At 35.5% G+C, this 26953-nt stretch overlaps 1 long non-coding RNA gene and 1 pseudogene across 1 annotated transcript in view; one reads left to right on the top strand and one right to left on the bottom strand.

Annotated features, from left to right (window-relative positions):
• The window catches only part of LOC134731468 (uncharacterized), a 113357-nt gene extending 86884 nt beyond the window's left edge, over positions 1–26473 (bottom strand). The window contains exons 1-2 of the long non-coding RNA XR_010113768.1: positions 26297–26473; positions 24437–24664 (exon numbers count right to left, since the gene is read on the bottom strand). This is a non-coding gene — a long non-coding RNA (uncharacterized lncRNA). The remainder of the gene's footprint in view (positions 1–24436; positions 24665–26296) is intronic.
• Positions 25716–26082, top strand: LOC129490398 (translation machinery-associated protein 7-like; annotated as a pseudogene).
• Positions 26474–26953: the final 480 nt, after the last annotated feature.

Here is a 26953-nt window from a genome sequence, read left to right as displayed (position 1 = left end):
TCCCAAAAGGATGTTCACGCTACCATGGTGACTAAGATTAAAAGTATATGTCTTCTGCTTTTTTTTTTTTTTTGCTTTTCTTGCAATTTTTCTAAGGAAATTAATTATGTACATTTCAGATACATGCTTGTATCTCTCCTCAGTATCAACAAGGAATAATAGCACATCACAATAAAAATAGACTATGTTAATCTTGGTCAACTTCTAATTTTTTAAAAATAGATGTATAAGTAAAACTCCTGGAGTTCATTTTCATGTTTCCTATTGATCTCCACCTGCCACAGATTCTTGACTACTATATGATAGCATTTCATTAAAAAAGGACATATTTCAATTACTCTTGCCAATATTTTTTATTTGTCTCAACCACACTAGTAATATGTCAATTATATGGAAATCCAAAAATGTTGTGGAATTTCAGGTTTCTGTGCTCTCAGATGCTCTGATCCTCATAATCAATGCACAGTAATTAATCAAGATAGCTTGTTGATTTGCTGCTGCTTGTGTAGGAATACTTTTAGTGGCTATAGGACATTTCCTCTAACTCTGTTAAGCAGAGGTCACTGAATGAACCCAGAGCCATTAAGATGGTATCTCCCTGCTATGTTGGCATACTGTGGGTATAGCTCTCTCTTCTACTGAACTTCTAGATTTTCTTTTAAATTCTTAGACATATTTTTCTACAACAGGAGACAAGGTAAAAACTATGGCTAGTAAAACATTGTGATTTTAGTTTATGTTGGACGAGAGAGAGCTTTGATAAATTCCTCTCATTGATTATTTAAGTGTACAGTCTTAGTAAAAACACTTTCAGGTTTTCCTTTTACGTTCCTCATTCAACTTGTGTTGCTTTTACTTCCATAGTTATTGATGTCTACTTAGGAAGTGTCACATTATAGTAAAATAAGTGGTGAGTGAGGTAGTCTAAAGTGTGTTTAAAAACTATCTTTTTATCAACCAGCCATCCACCCACTTCAGATGTTTCTTAGTTTGGTAAGTCACTGGTTTGTAAATTTTTATTATTTTTCTAACTACTATTCATTGTAGAAATACTCATATGTTGATCTCTGCTCCATATATATTTGCCTTCTTCCTCTAATCATCATGTGAAATATAGTCTGTTTTGGTTAACAAAGTACATGATATCTAACATTCTGTTAAAACATAATTAGTAAGAATATATTTACCATTTTAAATTTTAAGTAGGCTCTGGGTATTTATTTCTGAAGTCCTCACATTACATGTTAAAATGGTCTTTTAAAATAATGTTTACTTTTAAAAATAATTTACCAATTTTATCCTTGTGATTTTAGTTTTATTTCTGAACTAAATAAGTTGAATTCTTATTGGCTAGTTACTATAATACTGTTTAATAATCATTTAATTAAACATTTATTGATGTTCATTATTAAATATTAATTTTATTTTTAGAGCCATGCATTTTTTTCCAATGCCAAATATCATCTCAGGTCATGCAAATCTCATAGACCCTACCTAGAATGTCCAAATAATACAATATCCCTAATTTTTAAGGTGAATTTTTCCCACCCTCCTTGGAGTTACGCAGTTTTCAATAAATTACATTGAATTAAAAGTTTTAATAAGTAATTTGAAGGGTTGATTTTTTTAAAGGTGTATGGTGAAAAAAGGCATAATGTCTATCATATTTTGGACGTTCAGTGCGTCAGTAGATAGTGAATGAATAATGGAATAAATTATCTTACTTGCAGATAAAACTTCATTTTTGCTATTCCTAAATCTCTGCTTTTGGTTAATCTCCTTCGCCAGGATTACATTTTTTCTTAGTGTGTTTCTGCAATATTCCTTCTAGCATGGGTATATAAAGAAAAAACATTTCTTCAACTTATTAGCCTGCTTATACATAACCTATGATTATGTCAGTGTACTTCATATCATTTTTAGTGTCTATTTAATATAAAAACAACAGATGATTTCTAATACCACAAGAATTTTTGGCCTATTAAGTTATAAGTTCCTTTCCTAGTGCAAATGCGGGTCATTCATTTGTGCCACCTCTAAATATAATGTGAAAACTTGTAATGTTTTCTAATGTGTTTCTTTAGAGTGACCTTCACTTGATTTGTTAAATAAATTTATTTGTTCGATCATTAAAATACCTGTGATATTGCTATACATTGTACAGTATAAAGAAGATGCTTTAGGTGAAAGGTTTATGACGTACATATTTTTACACTAATTGATCTAAAAGAATTAACTGCAGTTAAACCCTAATTTGTTTTCAAAATTGTTTTTTAAAAGCTGTCATGGACTAAAATACCCACATCTAAACCTACTCAGATTTTTCTTATTAAATTTTAAATAACATATTTTAGAAGTATATTTTTATGTTTTCAAAGCCTTAAATATCAATAAAGTAAAAATGAACATGCCAGTCCAACTCCAATGGGAACCTGTCTTCTGAAGGAGATCAATGATGATTCTAATTAAGCTTCTAAGAAAAGAAAAATCATCTATGAGCTAGAAGATCTGCATTTCAACAGGCTGTTTATATATTTACTTACATTGAAAAGGAGCCAAATGCTGTGGTTTTTACTTCTTAGCTTTTCCAAATAGGATTTTTTTAATCCTTCATAAAAATGCACTTTAAAAATAGTTAAATTGTATGCATTTTTTTGCCTTTTCATATTTAAGGAAAATAGTGCATATACAATATGGAGCAAACACAAAATCATAAAGAGTACATTAAATTGAAGTAAATGATGCATTGCATTTAACATTTTACTTTCAAGGTTGTGTAGAAATAGAATATGACCTAAGAAATGGGAATCTAGGCCAGTTGAGGTTTTGTGTGATGATAGTTTCCCAGTGCTTATGTGATAACAGGAAGATATCAAAATACATTGTCAGAAATTCTTCCCTCCGCTGCTATCATCCAGAGCATCAAAAAAATAAGTGGTGAAAGAATGGCAGCAAAATACTTTTCCAGGGCACTCAATGATGCAGTGACTTGAAGGGAATCAATAAGACAGAAAGATGAGAGAGCCAAATGTATTCTAGCTATGGAGTAACACTTCTTAATCTTCCTTAAAAGTCTCTTGTGGTCAGCTAGTAGAACTACAAAACCTGGAAGCCTTTACTGGGATGCCATGAGGGAAGGATGCATGAAAGTGTAAGCTAATTCTGACAAAAGCCTCTTAACTGGGAGCACAGAACTGTTTAGAAAGAACAGTGGAGTCTCAGAACTCTTAACTGCAGTAGAGTCTTTTTCAAAGACTTGTCTTTATGTTTTCGGGGAAGCTACATATTTTGAGACTCTTTTCTCATCTATGAAATGAAGCTGATAATATGTATACCACAGGACATATTTTTGGAAGTACATAATACAATGTTTTAAAATTACCATATAATTCAATTATGGTAGAGGTTTCTACCATTTTTAAGAATAACCTCTAAAGCATGTGAATTTTAATGGTTTTCAACTAATAATTTAAAAAATAGACTTTTAAACAAGTTCTCACCTTAGGATGATATACTTATGGATAAATTATCAAGCCTTGAAGTACATAAAATAATTCACAACTTCAGAAAAAAACAATCTCGCTTTTGTCAGATTTTCTTTTTAGGGGGATAGTAATAAGGGTAGCGTACTCCTTAGGTTGAGTTAACCAATTTCTTACAAGTTATGTAGCAAACAAGGATGATTTAAAGAGAATTACTGGCCTGGCACAGTGACTCACGCCTGTAATCCTAGCACTTTGGGAGGCTGAGGCAGTCGGATCACCAGGTCAGGAGGTGGAGACCAGCCTGGCAAACATGGTGAAACGCTGTCTCTACTAAATATACAAAAAATTAGCTGGGCACAGTGGCGTGCACCTGTAATCCCAGCTACTCAGGAGGCTGAGGAAGGAGAATTCCTTGAACCTGGGAGGCGGAGGTTGCAGTGAGCTGAGATCGCGCCACTGCACTCCAGCCTGGGCGATAGGGCAAGACTCCATCTCAAAAACAAATAAATAAAGAGAATTACTATAAGTTTAATCACAAGAGCTTGATTGATAGTGTGTGCACTTGTAAATATATTTTTACTTCTGAATTATTACAGAGATCATTGAAATTAATTTTATTTTTCACTACGCCTTTTAATCTGCTCATGGATTTTATTTTTTTCTTTTTTATAAATAGCGTCTCCCCTACTAATATAATAGATGACATAAAAGGAAATGCCTTTTAATCACAGTTACAAAATACAGATGTGCTTCTAGTTAAAACGTTTTCTCTGTAAACTCCCACCCCCATTATGTTCATAACGTAATATAAACACATTAAAAATGCCTTCCCGGCCAAAGATTTGATATCTTAATTCTGTAGTGAAAATCCAGAAGTCATTTCAGATGACTAGATTTTAGCCACCAGTCCCATATACCTATCTACCTTTCAACATCTATGTTTCTCAACTGCTTTCACTCCTCTTCATAGGAGTAGACTGTTTCTATCTAAGGACAACCTTCCACTTATGCAGTAAGCCCTCTCACCCAATAAGGGCTGTTGCTTCAATAACATCCCCTCTCAACTTCTGAATTATCATTTTTTTGCCATGTCTCTACTGGATCATTATCATCATCACATGAACATTCTCTTACATATTCTCTTATGTAACATTCTCTTACATATTCTCTTAATCCTATTCCAAATAGGCCTTTACTGTTCCTCCACCATCACACTTCTCTTGTCAGTCAGCCTTAAGCTACACAATGTTAAATCCAATGGTTAATTCTTATCCCCTACCTTACTTCATTAATCACCAGTATTTTTTAAAACCACTTAATTGTGGTGTAACTGACATGTAAAAACTGTACATATTTTTGTATGCAAACCAATACGTTGGGGATGAGTATATACCTATAAAATCATTACTACCATCGAGGCCGTAGATATATTCATCATTTACCAGATTTCCTCCCGCAACCCAAACACTTAACATAGGATGTACCCTCTTAGCAAATTAAAAAAAAAATAAGTTCCGAACGTCTACTATAAAGCATACTGCCTGTAGCTAACATCACCAGTATTTTAAGCAGCCAATTAATTACTTCCTTCTGGAAGCATTGGCTACATTTTGTATTCATGACAGGTTCGATTCTGTTTTAGTCTTCTTAACGGTTTCTTTTCATATTAACCCTCTTCTTTACTCACTTTCCAGGAACCTAAGAAAGTTGCGTGGCTTTAAGCACAATCTTTATGCTGTAGACTTCCAACTTTATGTCTCTAGCCTAGAAATCTATTCTGAATTTCAGACACAAATCAAATTTCCTCTACCACATTGTCACTTGTATGGATAAGTGTCATCTTAATATGTCCCAAATGTAGCTCCCCAAGTAGTACATGATAATTACATTCTTCTAGTTCCTTTCTGTCTTAAAAAGAAATTACTGATATCTCTGCATTTCCTTCTCTCTCTTTTTCTCTCTCAACCACTATTGGTAAATTCTGTTCTCTACTTTCAAAATATAATCAGGAAGGTATCAATTTTCACCATAATTACAGTTGCCATAATAATCTGATCCTCAAAATCTCTTGCCTTATTACTCAATATCTTCCTAACTATTCTTCATTTTTCCATTGTACTTCATTTCCATCTGTTCACAAAACAGAAGCCATAATAAAAATATCCACTTTAAAAATCTTACATCAGATTATACAATTGTTTCTTCAAATTCCACAGTATTTTCTCATTTTATGTACAATCATAGGAAATACATTTTGTAAATAATTACATATTATGTACATAATTTTGTTGGAGAATGATTATGGTAAGTGATTTTAAAAACAGCATAAAAAAATTACACTAAAGTGAAATTCAGCAGTCAGTATAACAAAAACATATTTATAAGAAAATAGGTATTAAATAAAAGCTTTCTTATGGCAGTATTTAAAGAGTTGATATTGGGCAGTATATTGCAAAATATTTAGTTTCCATTGGATAAAACGAAATGGGTGATATGATTATTTATTTTAAAATACCACTATATAGAATACACAATAAATTATACCCTTTCAATTATATTAGAATTTATGGTGAAAAATGTTAAATTTCAACTCAAAATGTATAAGGGAGAAAATTCTTGAAATTCATTTATGGCAGGTACAAACAGAAGTGCTTGGAGATTATTGCTGTAGAGCACCTTCTAATTGTTAGAATTGTCAGGGCCATTTGCAAACACCAATTGCTTTGATAAACTCTCTCAGCTTAGGCAATTTTAACACATGAATCACACGTTTTGCTCTTTTAAAAAAACCGTTAAAGTCTTCAATAAGGGAAAACTGTAAATTTTCATTCATTTGAAAACACTTTCAATGAAAACCAACTATAAGTGAGGTACCAGGAAGATTCTAGGAGTAAAGTGCAACCTTGGAGTCTGGCTGTCTTTGCTTAAGTTTCATGAACACGTTTTTCAAGCTAAGTCTTGAGAATTTAAATACAACTTGCTTTTGCCTTTTTTTTAACCTATTTTTAATTATTTAACTAATTCAATTTTGTGAGTACACTTTTCAATAAATTATCATGGTTGGAACAGAATCATATATGAAGTGTGTTACTGCTACATAAGACGGTATATCTCAAAGTATAGTTTCTCCGAAGGGAGAATTCCTACTAAAGACTCAGATTCTAAGGTGTTATCCTAAATGAAATGAGAGTTTGATGCTGGGAAAAGAAGTTCCACAGCTAATTGTGATAAACACTATTTCAGAACTACGATGAGAGATTATATAAATCTGTAAAGAATAAATTTTTTACTACATTTAAGTGTATTACATTTTTCTAAAGAGTAGGGAAAGTTAGAGAAAAATATGCAGAAGAGAAGATACTGAGGCAGTCTTGAAGAAAGAGTATGAATTTAGTAGGAAAGCAGAATATTCCAGGAATAGGAAGCACCATATGCAAGAGCACAGAGCACTCTGTGAGATGATCCTTTAAAGGGAAAACCACATCTCATCCTTCACCGGCAGAGTCAGAGACCAAGTTAAGCTGTATTTTGTGGCTATTAATAAAGTAAAATAGCCATCAAACTGAGTGGCTGCCAAGTGATTTTTTCTGTCTCAGAATTCAACAAGGTATCTCCAAGAGATATGAAAGCGAATAAAATATATGAGGCCCAAGTGTAATTTATTTTATAAAATACACATTTTGGGGGAGTGATTTTAGATTTACAGAAAAGTTTAACAATAAAACATAGTTTCTTTACACCGTTCATCCACCTTTCTTAACAACCTAACAATAATATATTTGTCCATCTTCTAAAGTTAACATATTACATAACATTTTCTAAAGTTAACATGTTACGTAACATAATATCTTCTAAAGTTAACATATTACATTTGTGATATGTTGCTTTTATATAACTATAAAGCATCCATCAAAAATTAAATGGTAACATTGAAACAATAAGCTAAACTACAGATTTTATTTGGATTTCCTCATTTTTTCCACTTTTTCTGCTCAGCATCAACTCCAGGGTACCATACCGCACAGATCATTTCCCATATGTCATATGCTTTATGGATATGATATGTTTAAAGTAAAGACTGAATCTGAACAAGTTTTTAAATAGACCAGTTACCTTACAAAGTCTGTACAAACAGTGTACCAGAAAGCCATATTAAATCTTTTAAAGACAGGCTGGGACACCTGATAAGTCCCTGTATCACTGGCAAGTATTGAAACTTAATAAGTTTAAAAAAGTTCTACTTACCTATTTATTCACCAGTCCATATGAAACAAATCAAGACCATATTACATTTTAATGATAAATTTAGTCTATTGTTTTCATTCGTTTACATTGTGATATGAGAGCCATGCTAAATGCTGCTAATTTTAATATGGGTCATCAGAGCTATGACATTTTGTAGTAATTTGAAAATTAAATTCAAACTCTAGAATTGTGAAGAAAAATGTCTTTAGCTAAAATCTGAATGAGCTTGCTTGAGAAAAACAACTAGATTTAATCATTTTACAGGAGCATGGTAGGACATTTGTGATACATGTTGTGAAATTTATGACAAAGTCCTCTGTGAGAATTTTAAAAGAACATTTTTATTCTTGTTTAGTTTTACTGTCAAATTTAATATTTAATTCTTTCATTACCTTTATCGTGATTGTTGTAACATTAAAAAAATCAGATATTTTTCTTCTGTGAGTTTTACCTGCATTTTTTTCTGATGTATTTGAATGTATATTGTCAGGGATAAGGTCTTACCCATTGCATTCTTTTCTTTAACATGGTAAAAATGAACAGAACTGCCTTTAAATTAATTTTCTTTGAAAAGCATAATGCAAATTTCGGGGAATTGACTATACTGCTAGTTTCTAAACTATGTGAAACAATAAAACCACCAACTTAACTAACTACCAATCGTCCATCCAAGTACTCATCTATTAAGCACTTTCTGATTTTTATTATTGTTATAAAATACCAATTTATCATTACTTTACATCTTAAAATTATATTGTTATAAAATACCAATTTATTATTACTTTACATCTTAAAATTATAAAGTAGTAGGGAAAGTTGAGTTTAGAATGGAAAAGATGGTATATTCTTATTAGATCAGTCTTTCTAGTTGCAAGAGCCAGAAATGGACATCATAAGTGCTTTTGCATAAATGAAAAGTCTAGGATGAGTTTTCAGATATGGCTTGATCCATCAGCCTCCAATGATTTTTTAAGATTCACCTCTTTCTTATCTCTGAGTTATGCTTACTTCTGTATAGTCTTTACCCTCAGAGTCCTCTTTATGTAGTGGCCTCTAGCAGAACCCTCTGACATTTTTTTTTCCTCCTCAATTCACTAAGACCATAGGCTTTTTGTGTTTGGAGCTTTCCCTTTCTTCCACCATAGTGAGAAAATCCTCCTGGAAAAACACTGGAATAGCTGTGGGATTTACCTCATTCTTTTTTCTTCTTGCTGAAATCACAGTCCTGTCTTGACTACTGTACAATGTCTTAAAACGATTGTTGCAAATCTTGTGCATTATTTTCTAGTTGTTTATAATGGCATGTGAGTCATGGAGGGGTTATACTTTCAAATTTAAAAGCAGAAGTCTGTTTACCCATTTTTAATTGTAATATATTGACATAATAGTTAAACCTGATGAAAAACATCAGAAGTACTGACACCTGTGTACTTAAAATGTTTAGGCAATGAGGGCCCCTATGCAGGAATTTGCAGGAAAGACAATGGCTTTGTTGGTTTATCTTATTAGATGTTAATTACACCTTTGAAAAATTCCTAATGTAACCTTGTATTTATTACCACCACAGAACCTCCAGTACCACTGCTCAACTCAAATGCACTATGAACAAGTTCTTTGTGATATTTCACAGTGTTCTGTCTTCCTTCAGGCCTTTTCTGTGTAGCTATTGAGTCTTTTTTCCTATTTAAACTAAATTCCCAGGAATCCCTCTAATTAACTCCCATTAACTGAGGTAAAATGAGAGCCTGTCTCTCTCTCTTATTTAGCTAAAAGGAGTTCAAACATGGTGACTAGACTCTTGTATTTAGAATATGCATTTGGCGGTGACACTGGATCAAGGGAAAATTTATGGAAACCCTATCTGCATCTTTGTTTGCATGCAGTGGCCAGTGGTATTTTGGGTCTTATATAGTTAGGTAAGAGAAGAAGTTGCCCTGAAGATGAGGATTTGGGTGTTTATTCACCACTAATATATAGCGTTATTAGATTTTTTTAATGTGGAGGTAGAAATTTGTGTCTTCTATTCTTAGAAGCCTATAGCAGGAAAGAAACCCATTATAGAAACATCTCTCCTATTCCGAGTGGTTAAAAAAATCCATTGTTGAATATAATGGCCGTAAACTCACAGCTCAACTAATAGAACATGAGGAAGGAGCAAATTCCAAAATAATATATTTTATATAAATATAAAATTTGTAAAAATTAAAGTCCTGATTGGTAATGATTTAGAGTTGCATATTTCAATAAATATTTTTAAAAGGATTTGGATTGGCTCACGTACATGGAAAACTCTGCCTAAAAATCCTTTGCACCTAAGCATTGTGTGAAAATATTCTTGTCTTGTAGAACATCCTATGACAATATTTAAAATAGTCTGGACAGTGGAGTGATCTGTAAAACTGTCTTAGGAAAGAAATAAATTGTATTAAATTGAACTACAGAAAATTTTAAGAGACAACATCCAATTTGTGGGAAAACATATAACAGTTTAGAGTATTATAAGATCTTGTATTAAAGGAATATGATCAAGGAACAGGTAAAATATTGAAATATAAATTATTTTGGCTGGAATGGAGTTAATAGAGGTATTTAGTTCAAAAATAATCTAACTTGTGCAAATGTAAGCTTTATGTTTAACAGCTGCCATTGGTTCCCAGTTGATAAAGTATATTTAATAAGGCCTACTGTGTGTCAGGATAAATTTCAGATATCTCTCAATTACTTTTCTTGTTTTAAACTTCCACATAACACTATGAAGTATTTATTATTATGCTTACTTTTTTATACATGAAATTTAAGGCTGAGAAAAATTACTAATGTCACACTCTTATTAAACAAACACGTATTGTACAACTCCAGGATATGTGGTCAAAGAGTTCAGTATATGTCACTCTGAAATATAACTCGTATTAGCCTGCTATAAAAAAAATACATGAGACTGGGTAATTTATGAAGAAAAGAGGTTTAACTGGCTCATGGTTCTGCAGACTGTACAGGAAGTATAGTGGCTTCTGATTCTGGGAAGTCCTCAGGAAGTTTCCAATCATGGCAAAAGGCAAAGGGAGAGCCAGGCACTTCACGTGGCCAGAGCAGCAGAAACAGAGAGGGAGAAGGTGCTACACACTTTTCAACAACCAGGTCTCTTGAGAATTCACTCACTATCATGAGTGACAACATCAAAGGGGATGGTGTTAAACCATGAGAACCGCCCCCATGATCCAATTACCTCCCACCAGGCCCCACCTCCAACACTGGGGATTACAATTTGGTGTGAGATTTGAGCTGAGACATGGAGCAAAGCCATATCAATCTCTATGGCATATTGACTATTTCGAAGTAAATGCACTTTAAAAATGGCAGGTGCAAAAATAATGCTGATATTCTTTCTTCTTAAAAGCAGGAGATAAAATTCTCATATAAAAGATGCCCTCCCTATACCACAAGGTAAACATCATTCTTATCATCAAGGGCAAAAAGTTGAGACTAAGGGACATCTGTAAACACAAACTTTGTTAAACTTACCCTTACCTTTCTAGTCACTTTTCCACCCAATTAACTCTCTTAACCCAAATCCCTTTGCCTTTTCACATTTTCACAATTGACTACTCTTTGTCAAACCCATTACATAAACATTCAACGCTAACTGCTTCTTTGGGTCTTCATTTGTTTAGGAGATCTTCATTTCTTTATGAAAGGTCTTGTGTCACGTAAAACTCATGTTAAACAAATGTGCATGCATGTTCCTTGTTAATCTGTCTTATGTCAATTTAATTCTCAAGGCCAGCACAAAACCCTAAAATAATAAAGCTAAAAATATGCCTCTACTACACTGGCATAGTAAAATGAGAATAGGCTTTAAGCAGGGATACAGGAGTAGAAAGACATATCCTACTGGCTATGTGTCCTTTGTTCAGTTACTTCAATTCTCTGTGCTTATTCAACTTTAAAATGGTTATGAATATAATACTTACCTTCTGTGTTAATGTAAATGTTAGCCATGACCTCGCTCTCTCTCTCTCTTCCTTCTCTCTCTCTCTCTCTCTCTCATCTAATCAAGCAAAGTACTTCGCCCATTCTAGTTATTCTAAAGGTTATAGTGGACATAGCTGTTCTTATTATGGTATATTGGCAGGCACTGTATGAAATACATTGCATTTATTATCTTATTTAAACAAACCTATCTATTTTTGATGATCTGGAATGACTAAAATGATGAGGAACCAAAGCTCAGACGGTACATTATTTTGCTGTCTATTTGGGTAAATAGATAACCTAAATAATATGGTTTAGTTCTGTGTCCCCACCCAGATCTCAACTTGAATTATACTCCCACAATTCCCACATGCTGCAGAAGGGACCTGGTGAGAGATAATTTGAATCATCGGGGCGGTTTCCCCCATACTGTTCTCATGGTAGTGAGTAAGTCTCACAAGATCTGATAGGATAAGGGGTTTCTGCTTTTGCCTCTTCCTAATTTTTCTCTCCCTGCTGCCATGTAAAAAGTGCCTTTCCCGTCCCGACGTGATTCTGAGGCTTCCCCAGCCATGTGGAACTGTAAGTCCAATTAAATCTCTTTTCTTTCCCAGTCTTGGGTATGTCTTTATCAGCAGTGTGAAAAAGGACTAATACAGTAAATTGGTACCGGGAGTTGCGTGTTGCTAAAAAAGATACCCAGAAATGTGGAAACGACTTTGGAACTGGGTATCAGGCCAAGGTTGGAGCATTGTGGAGGGCTCAGAAGACAGAAAAAAATGTGGGAAAGTTTGGAACCTCCTAGAGAGTTGTTGAATGCCTTTGACAAAAATGTTGATAATGATATGAACAACAAGTCTAGGCTGAAGTGGTCTCAGATGGAGATTAGGAACTTGTTGAGAACTGGAACAAAGGTGACTCTTGTTATGCTTTAGCAAAGAGACTGGCGGCATTTTGCCCCGTCCTAGAAATGTGTGGAACTTTCAACTTGAGAGAGATGATTTAGGGTATCTGGCAAAAGAAATTTCTAAGCAGCTGAGCATTCATAAAAAGGTGACTTGGGTGCTGTTAAAAGCATTCCATTTTAAAAGGGGAACAGAGCATAAAAATTCAGAAAATTTGCAGCTTAATAATGCATTAGAAAAGAGAAACCCATCTTTTGAGGAGAAATTCAAGCTGATTGCAGAAATTTGCATAAGTAAAAAGGAGCAAGTGTTAACCCCCAAGACGATGGATAAATGTCTCCAGGGCATGTCGTAGGTCTTCATGGCAGCCCCTCCCATCACAGATCAGGAAACCGAGAAGGAAAAAATGGTTTCGTGTGCCAGGACCAGGGTTCCCATGCTGTTTGCAGCCTAGGGACTTAGTGCCCTGCATCTCAGCTGCTCCAGCCCTTGCTAAAAGGGGCCAAGGTACAGAGTGGCCCATTGTTTCAGAGGGTGTAAGCCCCAAACCTTGGCAGCTTCCATGTGGTGTTGAGACTTCAGGTGCACAGAAGTCAAGAATTAAGGTTTGGGATCCTCCATCTAGATTTCAGAAGATGTATGGAAATGCCTGGATGCCAAGACAAGTTTGTTGCAGGGGCAGAACCCTCATGGAGAACCTCTGCTAGGGCAGTGCCAAAGGGAAATGTGGAGTCAGAGCCCCCCTACAGAGTCCTTACTGGGGCACCATCTAGTGGAGCTGTGAGAAGGCCACCATCCTCCAGACTCCTGAACGGTAGATCCACCAACTGCTTGCACCATGCACCTGGGAAAGCAGCAGACACTCAATGCCAGCCTGGGAAAGCAGCCAGGAGTCAGGGCTATACCCTGCAAAGCCACAGAGGCGGAGCTGCCGAAGACTATGGGAATGTACCTCTTGCATCAGTGTGACCTGGATGCAAGAGGTGGAGACAAAGGAGATCATTTTGGAGTTTTAGAACTTGACTGCCCCGCCGGATTTCAGACTTGCATGGACCCTGTCACTCCTTTGTTTTGGCCAATTTCTCCCATTTGGAACAGCTCCCATTTGGTACAGGTATTTACCCAATACCTGTACCTCCATCGTATCTAGAAAGTAAATAGCTTGCTTTTGATTTTACAGGATCATAGGTGGAAGGGACTTGCCTTGTTTTAGATGAGACTTTGGACTGTGAACTTTTTGGTGAATGCTGAAATGAGTTAAGACTTTAGGGGACTGTTGAGAATGCATGATTGGTTTTGAAATGTGAGGACATGAGATTTGGAGGGGCCAGGGGCAGAATCACATGCTTTGGCTCTGTGTCCCCACCCAAATCTCATCTTGAATTGTATTCCCATAATTCCCACGTATTGTCAGGGGGACCTGGTGGGAGATAATTTGAATCATGATCGTGGTTTCCTGCATACTGTTCTTGTGGTAGTGAATAAGTCTCACAAGATCTGATGGTTTTATCAGGGGTTTCCACTTTTGTATCTTCCTCATTTTCTCTTGCCACTTCCACGTAAGAAGTGCCTTTTGCCTCCCACTATGATTCTGGGGGCCTCCCCAGCCATGTGGAACTGTAAGTCCAATTAAACCTATTTTTCTTCTCAGCCTCAGGTATGTCTTTATCAGCAATGTGAAAATGGACTAATACACTAAACCAATGCAATTATTTTTACACTGGTTTAGATTAAGAGATATCTTAGGTTAAGGGACAATACCATAAAGATATATCAACAGAGATATATTTTGGGATGATATATTCCAAACTCTTTCACCACATTTCCTGGAGTTGTGCATTGTTTGTTTTAATGAGAGTGTGACATTAGTAATTTTTCTTAGCCTTAACTTTCATGTATAAAAAAATAAACTTAATAATAGGATCTTTTAGTATTATGTGGAATTTAAAACAAGAACAAAATTTGAAAGATATCAGAGAGCATTATTTTTGCACCTGCCATTTTTAACATGCATTTTCTTCAAAATACTCAATGTGCCATGGAGGTTAATATGGTGTGGTTCTGTGTCCCAGCTCAAATCTCACGTCAAATTGTATTCTCCAATGTTGGAGGCAGGGCCTAAAGGGAGGTAATTAGATCATAGGGGGTGGTTTCTCATGGTTTAACACCATCCCCCTTGGTGTTGTCACATCTATTATCTTATTTTACACTGTTAGACAAGCAAAGTAGGGTTATTAATTTAAAATCATACAGTAACTGATGTTTCCAGTAGTGTGTGGCTTTAAACTAGAGATCAATGTTATCGTACATTCTGGGAACAGACAAAAAAATTGCCCGGAGAATGGGCAGAACAGATGTTCTGCATAAAACAATGTTAATTTGGCTTGGAGCCAAGATGGCCGAATAGGAACAGCACCGGTCTACAGCTCCCAGCCCCAGCGACACAGAAGACGGGTGATTTCTGCATTTCTGCTTGAGGTACCAGTTTCATCTCACTAGGGAGTGCCTAACAGTGGGTGCAGGAGAGTCGGTGAAGCGCACTGTGCGCGAGCCGAAGCAGGGCAAGGCATTGCCTCACTCGGGAAGCGCAAAGGGTCAGGGAGTTCCCTTTCCTAGTCAAAGAAAGGGGAAACAGACGGCACCTGGAATATCGGGTCAGTCCCATCCTAATACTGCGCTTTTCCAACAGGCCTGGAAAACGGCACACTAGGAGATTGTGTCCCGCACCTGGCTCGGAGGGTCCTATGCCCACGGAGTCTCACTGATTGCTAGCACTGCAGTCTGAGATCAAGCTGCAAGGCGGCAGCGAGGCTGGGGGAGGGGCGCCCGCCATTGCCCAGGCTTGCTTAGGTAAACAAAGTAGCCAGGAAGCTCGAACTGGGTGGAGCCCACCACAGCTCAAGGAGGCCTGCCTGCCTCTGTAGGCTCCACCTCTGGGGGCAGGGCACAGACAAACAAAAACTCAGCAAGAACCTCCACAGACTTAAATGTCCCTGTCTGACTGACAGCTTTGAAGAGAGTAGTGGTTCTCCCAGCAGGCAGCTGGAGATCTGAGAACGGACAGACTGCCTCCTAAAGTGGGTCCCTCACCCCTGAGCAGCCTAACTGGGAGGCACCCCCCCAGTAGGGACAGACTGACACCTCATTCAACCGGGTACTCCTCTGAGACAAAACTTTCAGAGGAACTGAAATGGATGGATTCAAATCTGAATTCTACCAGAGGTACAAGGAGGAACTGGTACCATTCCTTCTGAAACTATTCCAGTCGATAGAAAAAGAGGGAATCCTCCCTAACACATTTTATGAAGCCAGCATCGTCCTGATACCAAAGCCTGGCAGAGACATAACCAAAAAAGAGAATTTCAGACCAATATCCTTGATGAACATTGATGCAAAAATCCTCAATAAAATACTGGCAAACCGAATCCAGCAGCACATCAAAAAGCTTATCCACCATAATCAAGTGGGCTTCATCCCTGGGATGCAAGGCTGGTTCAACATATGCAAATCAATAAATGTAATCCAGCATATAAACAGAACCAAAGACAAAAACCACATGATTATCTCAATAGATGCAGAAAATGCCTTTGACAAAATTCAACAACCCTTCATGCTAAAAACTCTCAATAAATTAGGTATTGATGGGACGTATCTCAAAATAATAAGAGCTATCTACAACAAACCCACAGCCAGTATCATACTGAATGGGCAAAAACTGGAAGCATTCCCTCTGAAAACTGGCACAAGACAGGGATGCCCTCTCTCACTGCTCCTATTCAACATAGTGTTGGAAGTTCTGGCCAGAGCAATCAGGCAGGAGAAGGAAATAAAGGGTATTCAATTAGGAAAAGAGGAAGTCAAATGGTCCCTGTTTGCAGATGACATGATTGTATATCTAGAAAACCCCATTGTCTCAGCCCAAAATCTCCTTAAGCTGATCAGCAACTTCAGCAAAGTCTCAGGATACAAAATTAATGTACAAAAATCACAAGCATTCTTGTACACCAATAACAGACAAACAGAGAGCCAAATCATGACTGTACTCCCATTCACAATTGCTTCAAAGAGAATAAAATACCTAGGAATCCAACTTACAAGGGATGTGAAGGACCTCTTCAAGGAAAACCACAAACCACTGCTCAATGAAATAAAAGAGGATACAAACAAATGGAAGAACATTCCATGCTCATGGGTTGGAAGAATCAATATCGTGAAAATGGCCATACTGCCCAAGGTAATTTATAGATTCAATGCCATCCCCATCAAGCTACCAATGACTTTCTTCACAGAATTGGAAAAAACTACTTTAAAGTTCATATGGAACCAAAAAAGAGCCGGCATCGCCAAGTCAATCCTAAGCCAAAAGAACAAAGCTGGAGGCATCATGCTACCTGACTTTAAACTATACTACAAGGCTACAGTAACCAAAACAGCATGGTACTGGTACCACAACAGAGACATAGATCAATGGAACAGAACAGAGCCCTCAGAAATGATGCCGCATATATACAACTATCTGATCTTTGACAAACCTGACAAAAACAAGAAATGGGGAAAGGATTCCCTATTTAATAAATGGTGCTGGGAAAACTGGCTAGCCATATGTAGAAAGCTGAAACTGGATCCCTTCCTTACGCCTTATACAAAAATTAATTCAAGATGGATTAAAGACTTATATGTTAGACCTAAAACCATTAAAATCCTACAAGAAAACCTAGGCAATACCATTCAGGACATAGGCGTGGGCAAGGACTTCATGTCTAAAACACCAAAAGCAATGGCAACAAAAGCCAAAATTGACAAATGGGATCTAATTAAACTAAAGAGCTTCTGCACAGCAAAAGAAACTACCATCAGAGTGAACAGGCAACCTACAGAATGGGAGAAAATTTTTGCAACTTACTCATCTGACAAAGGGCTAATATCCAGAATCTACAATGAACTCAAACAAATTTACAAGAAAAAAACAAACAACCCCATCAAAAAGTGGGCAAAGGACATGAACAGACACTTCTCAAAAGAAGACATTTAGGCAGCCAAAAAACACATGAAGAAATGCTCATCATCACTGGCCATCAGAGAAATGCAAATCAAAACCACAGTGAGATACCATCTCACACCAGTTAGAATGGCTATCATTAAAAAATCAGGAAACAACAGATGCTGGAGAGGATGTGGAGAAATAGGAACACTTTTACACTGTTGCTGGGACTGTAAACTAGTTCAACCATTGTGGAAGTCAGTGTGGCGATTCCTCAGGGATCTCGAACTAGAAATACCATTTGACCCAGCCATCCCATTACTGGGTATATACCCAAAGGAATATAAATCATGCTGCTATAAAGACACATGCACACGTATGTTTCTTGCGGCACTATTCACAATAGCAAAGAGTTGGAACCAACCCAAATGTCCAACAACGATAGACTGGATTAAGAAAATGTGGCACATATACACCATGGAATACTATGCAGCCATAAAAAATGATGAGTTCGTGTCCTTTGTAGGGACATGGATGAAACTGGAAAACATCATTCTCAGTAAACTATTGCAAGGACAAAAGACCAAACACCACATGTTCTCACTCATAGGTGGGAATTGAACAATGAGAACTCATGGACACAGGAAGGGGAACATCACACTCCAGGGACTGTTGTGGGGTGGGGGGAGGGGGGAGGGACAGCATTAGGAGATACACCTAATGCTAAATGACAAGTTAATGGGTGCAGGAAATCAACATGGCACATGGATACATATGTAACAAACTTGCACATTGTGCACATGTACCCTAAAACCCTAAAGTATAATTAAAAAAAAAAAAAAGTATTATATATTTTATAATAAGTACATTTCAAATGTCTCACCTTAAAAAATGATAGGCAAGAAAGGTGATTGATATGTTAATCAGCTTAATTTATTAACGCCACATTGTATACATGTACTAAAACTTCACATTTTACATAAAAAGAAAAAAAAAAATGTTAATTTGCTATAGTATTCCCTCTGTCTCTCTTATCAGCAGTTGGCCTCCATTCTATACCATACAGATTCCGACCCAAATCAGTTTTTGTCAACTTTGTAAAAAAAAACAGGAAAAAGATGAGATATTTATGATATATTTTAATTTGTGAAAACAAAAATAGTTCTTGTTCAATGCTTAATTTTGTTAGATAACATTGATTTGTAGTTATTGCTTTAATATTTTATTATGAAAATTACTTTTCAATGGTAAAAGAATCAAGTTAAAACCAATGATAAAATGCAGATATAAATGTGTGTTTTAATCAAAACAAATATCTTAGGACTCTGTTAATTAAACACTATTTTATATATATTCATTTTCACTTGTATTCATTTTTTTAACATATGAACAAAGTATCTTAAAATGTTTTGTGTTAGTCTGAGACAAAGTATAAATGTCTATCTAGATATTCACACTTTTGCTGTAATTGCATTCTATAATGGCTTTAAACTTTATTCTTTAAAAATGTAATAGTGTTTCAAATTTAATCATTTTTATTCTGCTGTTCTGCAGAATTACACAGAAATATGCTTATGCTTAAGCTAAAGATCACATTTTCTTATGAATGTGTTTTTAACATTTTTATTTACTGGGAGATAAATAGGTTCAAATGTATCTTCTGTATACAGTCTTGGCTTGATCTTTTAAAAATCTTTTATTTAGAAAAACAACTATTTTAAGTAAATAAATTAACTGAAGTTATTATGTCTTCAATGTTTTTATTTATGTCATATTATAATTAAAGATCTTGCTTGTGAGAAACATCCTTACTAAAATATCTACTAATAGTGCAACATTTTAGAGCTCAGAAGGTACTTTCAATTTAATCTAGTCTAGTCTTAAAGTAATTATATGAAAATATTAACATTCAGGAAAGCTATATGACATGGGCTTCTAGAGTAGCTGGATTATGATTTAGACTAGGTGTGGCAAGCTCAAATTCTTCAATGGTCAGAAAAGAAATATAAACCTGTGGGACAAACAGCGAAAGCAATGGGGCCGTGGCTTGTCTTTGGGAAGTGAACAGTGCATACCAACTGAAATGCACTGAAATCTATTAGCAAACAAACAAAAAATATAGACTATCCAAGCAGACAAGCAACATAAACTGAGCCAGTCATTCTTAATAATGCTGCTGACCTGATTTGGCTATAAGTTTGAGAGCTGTGACTTAGATCTTCCACTGACCACTCCAAGTCTCTTTCCAATATAACCCAGTTTCTAATGTTAGATAAGGAAATGTACTAGTTTTACTTAAAAGACTAGACCTAAAAAAACTTGCCAAATAGGTTTTGGAGACACCATATACACAGATTACCATTTACTTACTTTCGAATTTTGATAATGTTAAACTTAACCTGAGACATGTGGTTTCTAAAGAGTGATGGTTAAAGAAATCCACAACCTGTGTATTCCTGACAAGGCTACTGCAAAGAATCACCCTTCTTCAAATGATTTGCAGATGACACCTTTGTTCCCTATGACAAGGTCAGACATACCCTTCAAATTCTCATTCTTTACCTGAATAATGAATAGCTCAACTGTTTTCACCCACTAAGAAATCTGGACTAAATACCTGGCTTATCTGACTTTAGTGAAGCTTCTCTCCTTTCCTTAGGCCCTTGAACTTTGACTCATCCTCATTTTGATCCAGAAACACACTTACTCTCTAAAGGACCCTTCTGAGAAGCTGCTTAACTCAGGGAAACACGCATTCCCTGTGGTCCCATCATACCACTCACGTCTTTCCACTCGCCCATACTGCATTTTTTTCTAGCCTTGTCTGCTCCTCCCTATTAAAAGAAGAGCCTTTTTCTGCCTGACCTTGAAGACTTTTACAGATCTTATGTTAGGAACTTTCTCCCATTGCCATCAAGAGTTCCCTTCACCTTATTTTAATAATCTTTTCAAACTGGTTTCTTCTTATCTAATTCCAGAACTGTATGACAATGTAAACAAACCATTATGCTTTTAGAACTCAGATTTAAACATTTTTGATGTTTACAGAAATACATGATTGAATATAATTTTATTTCATTTTTTATTTTTATGTATTTACTTTTGAAACAGAGTCTTGCTCTGTTGCCCAGGCTGAAGTACAGTGCCACCATCTCGGCTCACTGCAGCTTCTGCCTCCTGGGTTCAAGCAATTCTCCTGACTCAGCCTCCCGAGCAGCTGGGATTACAGGTGCACACCATCACAACCGGCTACTTTTTTTGTTTTTAGTAGAAACCGGGTTCACTATGTTGGCCAGGCTGGTCTCAAACTCCTAATTTCAGGTGATCCACCCACCTCGGCCTCCCAAAGTGTTGGGTTTACAGGCTTGAGCCACCGCGCCTGGCCAATTTTATATTTTAACATTGTTTTTTACTTTAAAATATTTAAAAATATACATAAAATGATAACATTCATATACCACAATTAGCTTTCTCAGACATAAACATTCCAGCATATTTATGTCAGTATATATATATTTTTAAGTAAATATATTAAGAATAACAATTCAAAGGCTTCTATATATCCCTATTGTTGCATAGAGGTAAACACCATCCTAAATTTTGAGTTTATCGTTTCCATGAATGCTTTTTTATTTTCACTGCATACATATATGTCCAAAAATAATAATAGAATTGTTCAGAATGTTTTTAAGCTTTACATGAATTTGTCATAATTTATGTAGCTCTCTGAAATATTAATTTTTAATTTTATATATAACAAAGTTGCTGTAAACAGCTCTAGTCAATTATTTTCACTGTTTTCCATCATACGAATGTTTATTTCTTTATTCCCTATTAAATAGCATGTAGGTTTCCCCTCAATATTCAGAGTATCTTACAAACCATATTACAGTGAGTCGTCTAGTATGTTTCATTATACATATTTATGTGTAAATGTGCTTTTAGAGAAAAATACTTCAGGTAGAATAGTTGAAGAGTAAGAACTGGAATTCCATAGGCAGGTCTGCAATGTTATTAACTATTGTCTAATATCTCCCCAAAAGGCACTCATTATATAAATTTTACTTGACTATGATGCATTTTTAATACACTGAAGAATTCAGCTTCGTAATATTTTACTTAGTGCGTTATCTCTATATTCATATTGATTTTTTAATGTTATTTTCTGCTCTCACTTCTGTTCTCGCTTCTTTCATTCTATCCTCATAAAATGAGTTTGGTAACATTTCCTTTTTATGTTTAATTTGAATTCTCTAAAATGTGTTGGATAACACAGGAATTAACTGCAAGTTGGAGACTTGATAGAATATGATCACAGAATAATACATATCCAGTGCGATTTGCAGGGATATGGGGACCTCAAAAAAATCAAATTTTAAAAATGGTTGTCTTAAAAATGATCGTATGTTTTTCCCAAGTAAATTTGGTAATGAATATATTTACATAAAAATGCCAGTTTTCCTCCATTTTAAATTTTTAAGGAAGAATTTGTTCATAGCATTTTCTCATATTTAACTCTTCTTCAATCTTTTAACAATGTTTCTATTTCTCCCTTTTAATTGCATGGTTTTAATGTATGATAAATCAGGTAAAGTTACCTTTTCTATGGAATTTTGAAGAATTAATACCATTTAGACTGATAAATGTCTATTTCTTTTTAAGTAAGAGGATTTTTTATTGTCTATTTTCTTGAGTGTTAGTTTTCTATTTGTCCATTGATACACATATTTTTCTTCAATATATTTCTTTATCTCATATTCCTTTATTTAACATAAGTGTATCACATATTTGAAACTTCATTATTACACATAAATTCACTGAAAACCTAAAATTATATTTATTATTTTAGCTACACCCTGACATTTTTTACAAATGACACATTCATCATTGTTTTATTCAAAAAGATGTTATATTTTCTACTCTGATTTCTTCTTTAATCTGTGAGTTATTAAGATATGTATTTTAAATTTTTCAATACGTTATTATAATATAAAAATATATTTCCCTTTATCACTGAGCAAACACACAGAATTAGACTATCAAATCAGATGCACACAAGCCAGACATCTAATCCAGTATCACTCTTCTAAGTAATTTTAAGGATACAGGCAATCAAAAGGCTCAAAGAGAGAGGTCCAGGACTGGGTTGTTACTTGTGTCTGTCTTTCCCAGTCAGACATGCCTTTGTGGCCTAGAATAAATGATCTTAAAGTGAGGGTCGTGCAGTTTCTCATATAGCTAGATTATTTAAATTATGAAACCTCTCTATTTTATACTTCAAACAGTTGTATAGCTTCATAGATCCTGGGTTCTGCCCTTAGCGAGTGATGTCCTGGTAAGGACATTTCAGAGGCAAGGCCTCCTCTTTGTAAAAAATATTGCTAGCCTATTTACTTCAGAGATAGAGTTGAAAAGATGAGGTCACTATGCTAAGTAGGTTACAGGTTTTTTGTTGTTTTGTTATTTTTTAATAAGACAACTCTTCCACTTCAAGTAAAGGAGGTGAATGGCTTCCAGGGCACCTCCCTCCTCTCATTTTAAATCGAATTGCAGTGTGCACTACATTGTTTCCTTAAACTATTATGGGTTGTCTTTGAGTTTCAATTATTTTCAGCAAAAATCGTTGAAATTTTTGAAAAAATATATATGCATATATGTATCTATATAAATAAGTTATACATGTATAAAACTGGATTTTCAAATTGTACAAATTCTTACTAATCCTTCATCAAGATAGTATGTCCCTAACAACTGTAAATTGGTCAATGTTTGCCTTCAAAAATTTTACATGTGTTTTGTATATATTTTGAAGATACATTTTTAGAAGAATAGAAGTTTATAGTAGATTATTCCTTCTGTCATTTTGTAATATTCTCTTTTTACTTATTAGTTTTTGTATGTGAGTAACTTTGGATTATTCATTGCTGCCTATAAAGTGGCTCATCCTTTTGTTTTCATTTTTCTATAGGTTTTACATGTGCTTTGCTATATTTTTCAGCCGAACTTATCACCTTTGTTTTTTTAAATAGGTAATTTTATATTCTTTCATTTATTGTAATTACTGATATAATTAATTAGTTTAATCTCATTTTGTGCTATTTATCTCCTTTTCTGCTTTTCCCTCCATTTCTGCCTTGAATTGGTAATTTTTTTTGTATTATTCTATTTTAGTTTGAAATATAATTTTTAGAAATTGGTATTAAAGCTTTATCATGAAAAACTATTTAATGGCATTTTTTCTTGCATTTTAGTTATTAATATTTTAATCCACTGCCTGAACTTAATAAGAACTTACTCTAGCTGCTTATTAAACTTTCTTCATCCTTCATCTTATTATTGTTCAGAATGTTAGATTTTATTATTTTAATTCAAAATAATAACTATTTTTGAAATATGTACAGTTATATTTATTATTTTTCAGTGCTTAACAATGTTACTTGTAACTGATTATTTGTGTCCTCTCATATATTTATCTTTCAATGTTGTAGTAGAGTTTAAACCTTTTCTCTGAAGGGTTGATGATTGAGTCATCCTGTGGAAATATACTTATAATGGACAGATTAACAAGAGAAAAGGCATGTAAATCGATTAATCTGCACATAGACAAAGGGGTTTTCCAAATATGAGACTCCAGGAAGAGTCAGATGGTTGAAGTTTAAAAAGCACACTTTTCACAGGAGAGAGGAAGACAGGGCATGTAAGTATTATGAGGGGTAGTTAAGTGATTTTCAGGAGAGATATGTGAGCCCAAACAACAGACAATAGCCAGGGACAAAGTTCCTCTAAGCTCTGGCAGGAGAAGGTAGTGGGAAGGTGAGGGGTGGAACTTAGCCATGAACAAAAGTTACCTTATTATGCAGGTAAAGTATCCCAGGTAACCTCTAGAGCTGTCTCAGAAGAATAGCTGGAAAGGCTATCTTGGCATGGTGGCAACTTTTAGTATTTCCTCTTCTCTGGTGGTTAATCTTTTCTGATAATTTGATAAGAATTCTAGGGAGAAGGTCTTCAGGCAATTGCATTTTTTTGAAAGAAGTTTTTCTCGGACAGATAAGAGAACTTCCAGAGACAGCCACTCCCTGCACTTGGGAGAAAGAAAAAAGAGAAGGTTAGCAAGTCCTTGATTCTCAGGTAGCTTCTAGGCCTTCTAATTGCCTTTAATTTAAAAGTGCTTAGCATGCAAAAGCACCAATTTTGGGTTCTTTTTCTCTGTGCCCCAATAATGTTCACTTTGACGAAGTGATTTTTGGTGTTAAATACGAATTTTTATGTAAATACCAAAATGTTATTATTTTCCCATGCATGACAGGTAAATTGCATGTTATAAGAGTGTAAGTTGACAACAGTTTTCCCTATATTAAGTTGAAAAGATCTATTTTTTTGTAAGTCAATTTAGGTACATAATTTACATATGAAATTTGACCAATTTTAAATATGAAATTTGACCAATTTTAAATATAAAATTTGATGAATTTGATAAATGTCAAGTAACCATTATCTCAATGATGTAGAATTCCTTTCACTAACTAAAATATTTCCCCTTGTACTCTTTTCAATCAATTGCCAGCCCTTACCCTGAGCCTCTAGCAACAGCTGATTTGTTTTCTGTTGCTATAATTTTATGTATTCTATAATTTATTTAAATGACAGGGTAGCCATTTGTGTCTTCCTTCTTTCACTGAGCAGGATGGATTTTTTCCTATCGGTTGTCTATCAGGTATTTGTTTCTTTATATTGCTGATCAGTGCTCCGTTGTAAAATGTAACCACAATTTGGTCATCCATTCACCAGGAGATGACATTTAGGTTGGTTCCAATTTTGGCATTCAATTAATTTTGATATATATGAGGAAAGAAGCAAGGTTTATTTCTGTGCACAGGAATAGTCAATTGTTCTGGTATCATTAAATGAAAAAAAACTTCCTAAATTTAATTGCTTCTCCCCTAGATCCAATATTAATTTTCTATATACGTGTGGGTTTATTTCTGAACTCCGTTTTGTTTCACTGATCCATATGTTTGTTCTTATGTTCATCTCACACATTTAATTTACTCTAGCTTTAAAGCAGTCTTAAAATCAGGTAATATAATATTCCAAATTTATAATATAAAAAAGCGCTTTTGGGGGGAAGGGGAGGCAGGCGCCATGTCCGGCCGCGAAGGTGGCAAGAAGAAGCCACTGAAACAGCCCAAGAAGCAGGCCAAGGAGATGGACGAGGAAGATAAGGCTTTCAAGCAAAACAAAAAGAAGAGCAGAAGAAACTCGAGGAGCTAAAAGCGAAGGCCGCGGGGAAGAGGCCCTTGGCCACAGGTGGAATTAAGAAATCTGGCAAAAAGTAACCTGTTCCTTGTGCCTGAGGAGATGGTGACCCTTTATTTCATCCGTATTTAAACCTTTCTGTTCCCTGCCATAACATCTTTTGCTACGTATAGCTTGAATTAAGTGTTGTCTTGGAGCTGTTGTACATTTAAGAATAAAATTTGTTAAAAAAAAAAAAGTGCTTTTGATACATGAGCTAGAAAGAAATTATTTAGGCAGATAGTAAGGAGAACAGAGTCCTCGGCAGAATTTCCCTTTTAACAAAAAGCAGCCCCCAAATCATTTATTTTCTAACAAAGAGCAGCCTGAAAAATCGAGCTGCAAACACAGATAAGCAAGCTGGAAGCTTGCACAGGTGAATGCCACCAGTTGTGCCAACAGAAAAGGGTTACCTGAGGGCCAGGCATGTTCAACACGGAGGCTCCATCTTCCCTTTTCTTCGTCAGCGCACGCACAGTAAAGAAACAGGCAACATGGCGCAGGTCAGGAAGCGAAGTATCTGCCTAATAAAAGATTAGGGTGGGGGCAGCCAGATTCCCGTGCGCTATGCAAATGTAAACCTAGTCCTAACCAGTTTTTTGTGCCTTATGCAAATGACACACTTGGTCTGACCAATCTTTCGTGCCCTATGTAAATCAGACACCACCTCCTCAAGCCCATCTATAAAACCCTTTGCATTCCACCAGGGAACCAGCAACCCGTTTCTCCAGCACCCCTCTCTGCAGCAGACGAAGATTTTCCCTTTCTTTTTCGTTTTTCCTTTCTTTTCTTTTTTTTTTTTTTTTTTTTTTTTTTTTGAGACATTCTTGCTCTTGTCACCCAGGCTGGATTTCAGTGGCAAGATCTTGGCTCACTGCAACCTCCACTTCCCAGGTTCAAGCAATTCTCCTGCCTCAGCCTCCCGAGGAGCGAGATTACCGGTGCGTGCCACCACACCCTGCTGATTTTTGTATTGGCCAGGCTGGTCTCAAACTCCTGACCTCAAGTGATCCCCCGCCTCAGTCTCCCAAAGTGCTGGGATTACAGGCGTGTCACGCCCAGCATGAGAT

Source organism: Symphalangus syndactylus, chromosome 9, assembly GCF_028878055.3.
Source record: "Symphalangus syndactylus isolate Jambi chromosome 9, NHGRI_mSymSyn1-v2.1_pri, whole genome shotgun sequence".
Classification (NCBI taxonomy): domain Eukaryota; kingdom Metazoa; phylum Chordata; class Mammalia; order Primates; family Hylobatidae; genus Symphalangus; species Symphalangus syndactylus.
This window is presented reverse-complemented; position numbering and strand designations above follow the sequence as displayed.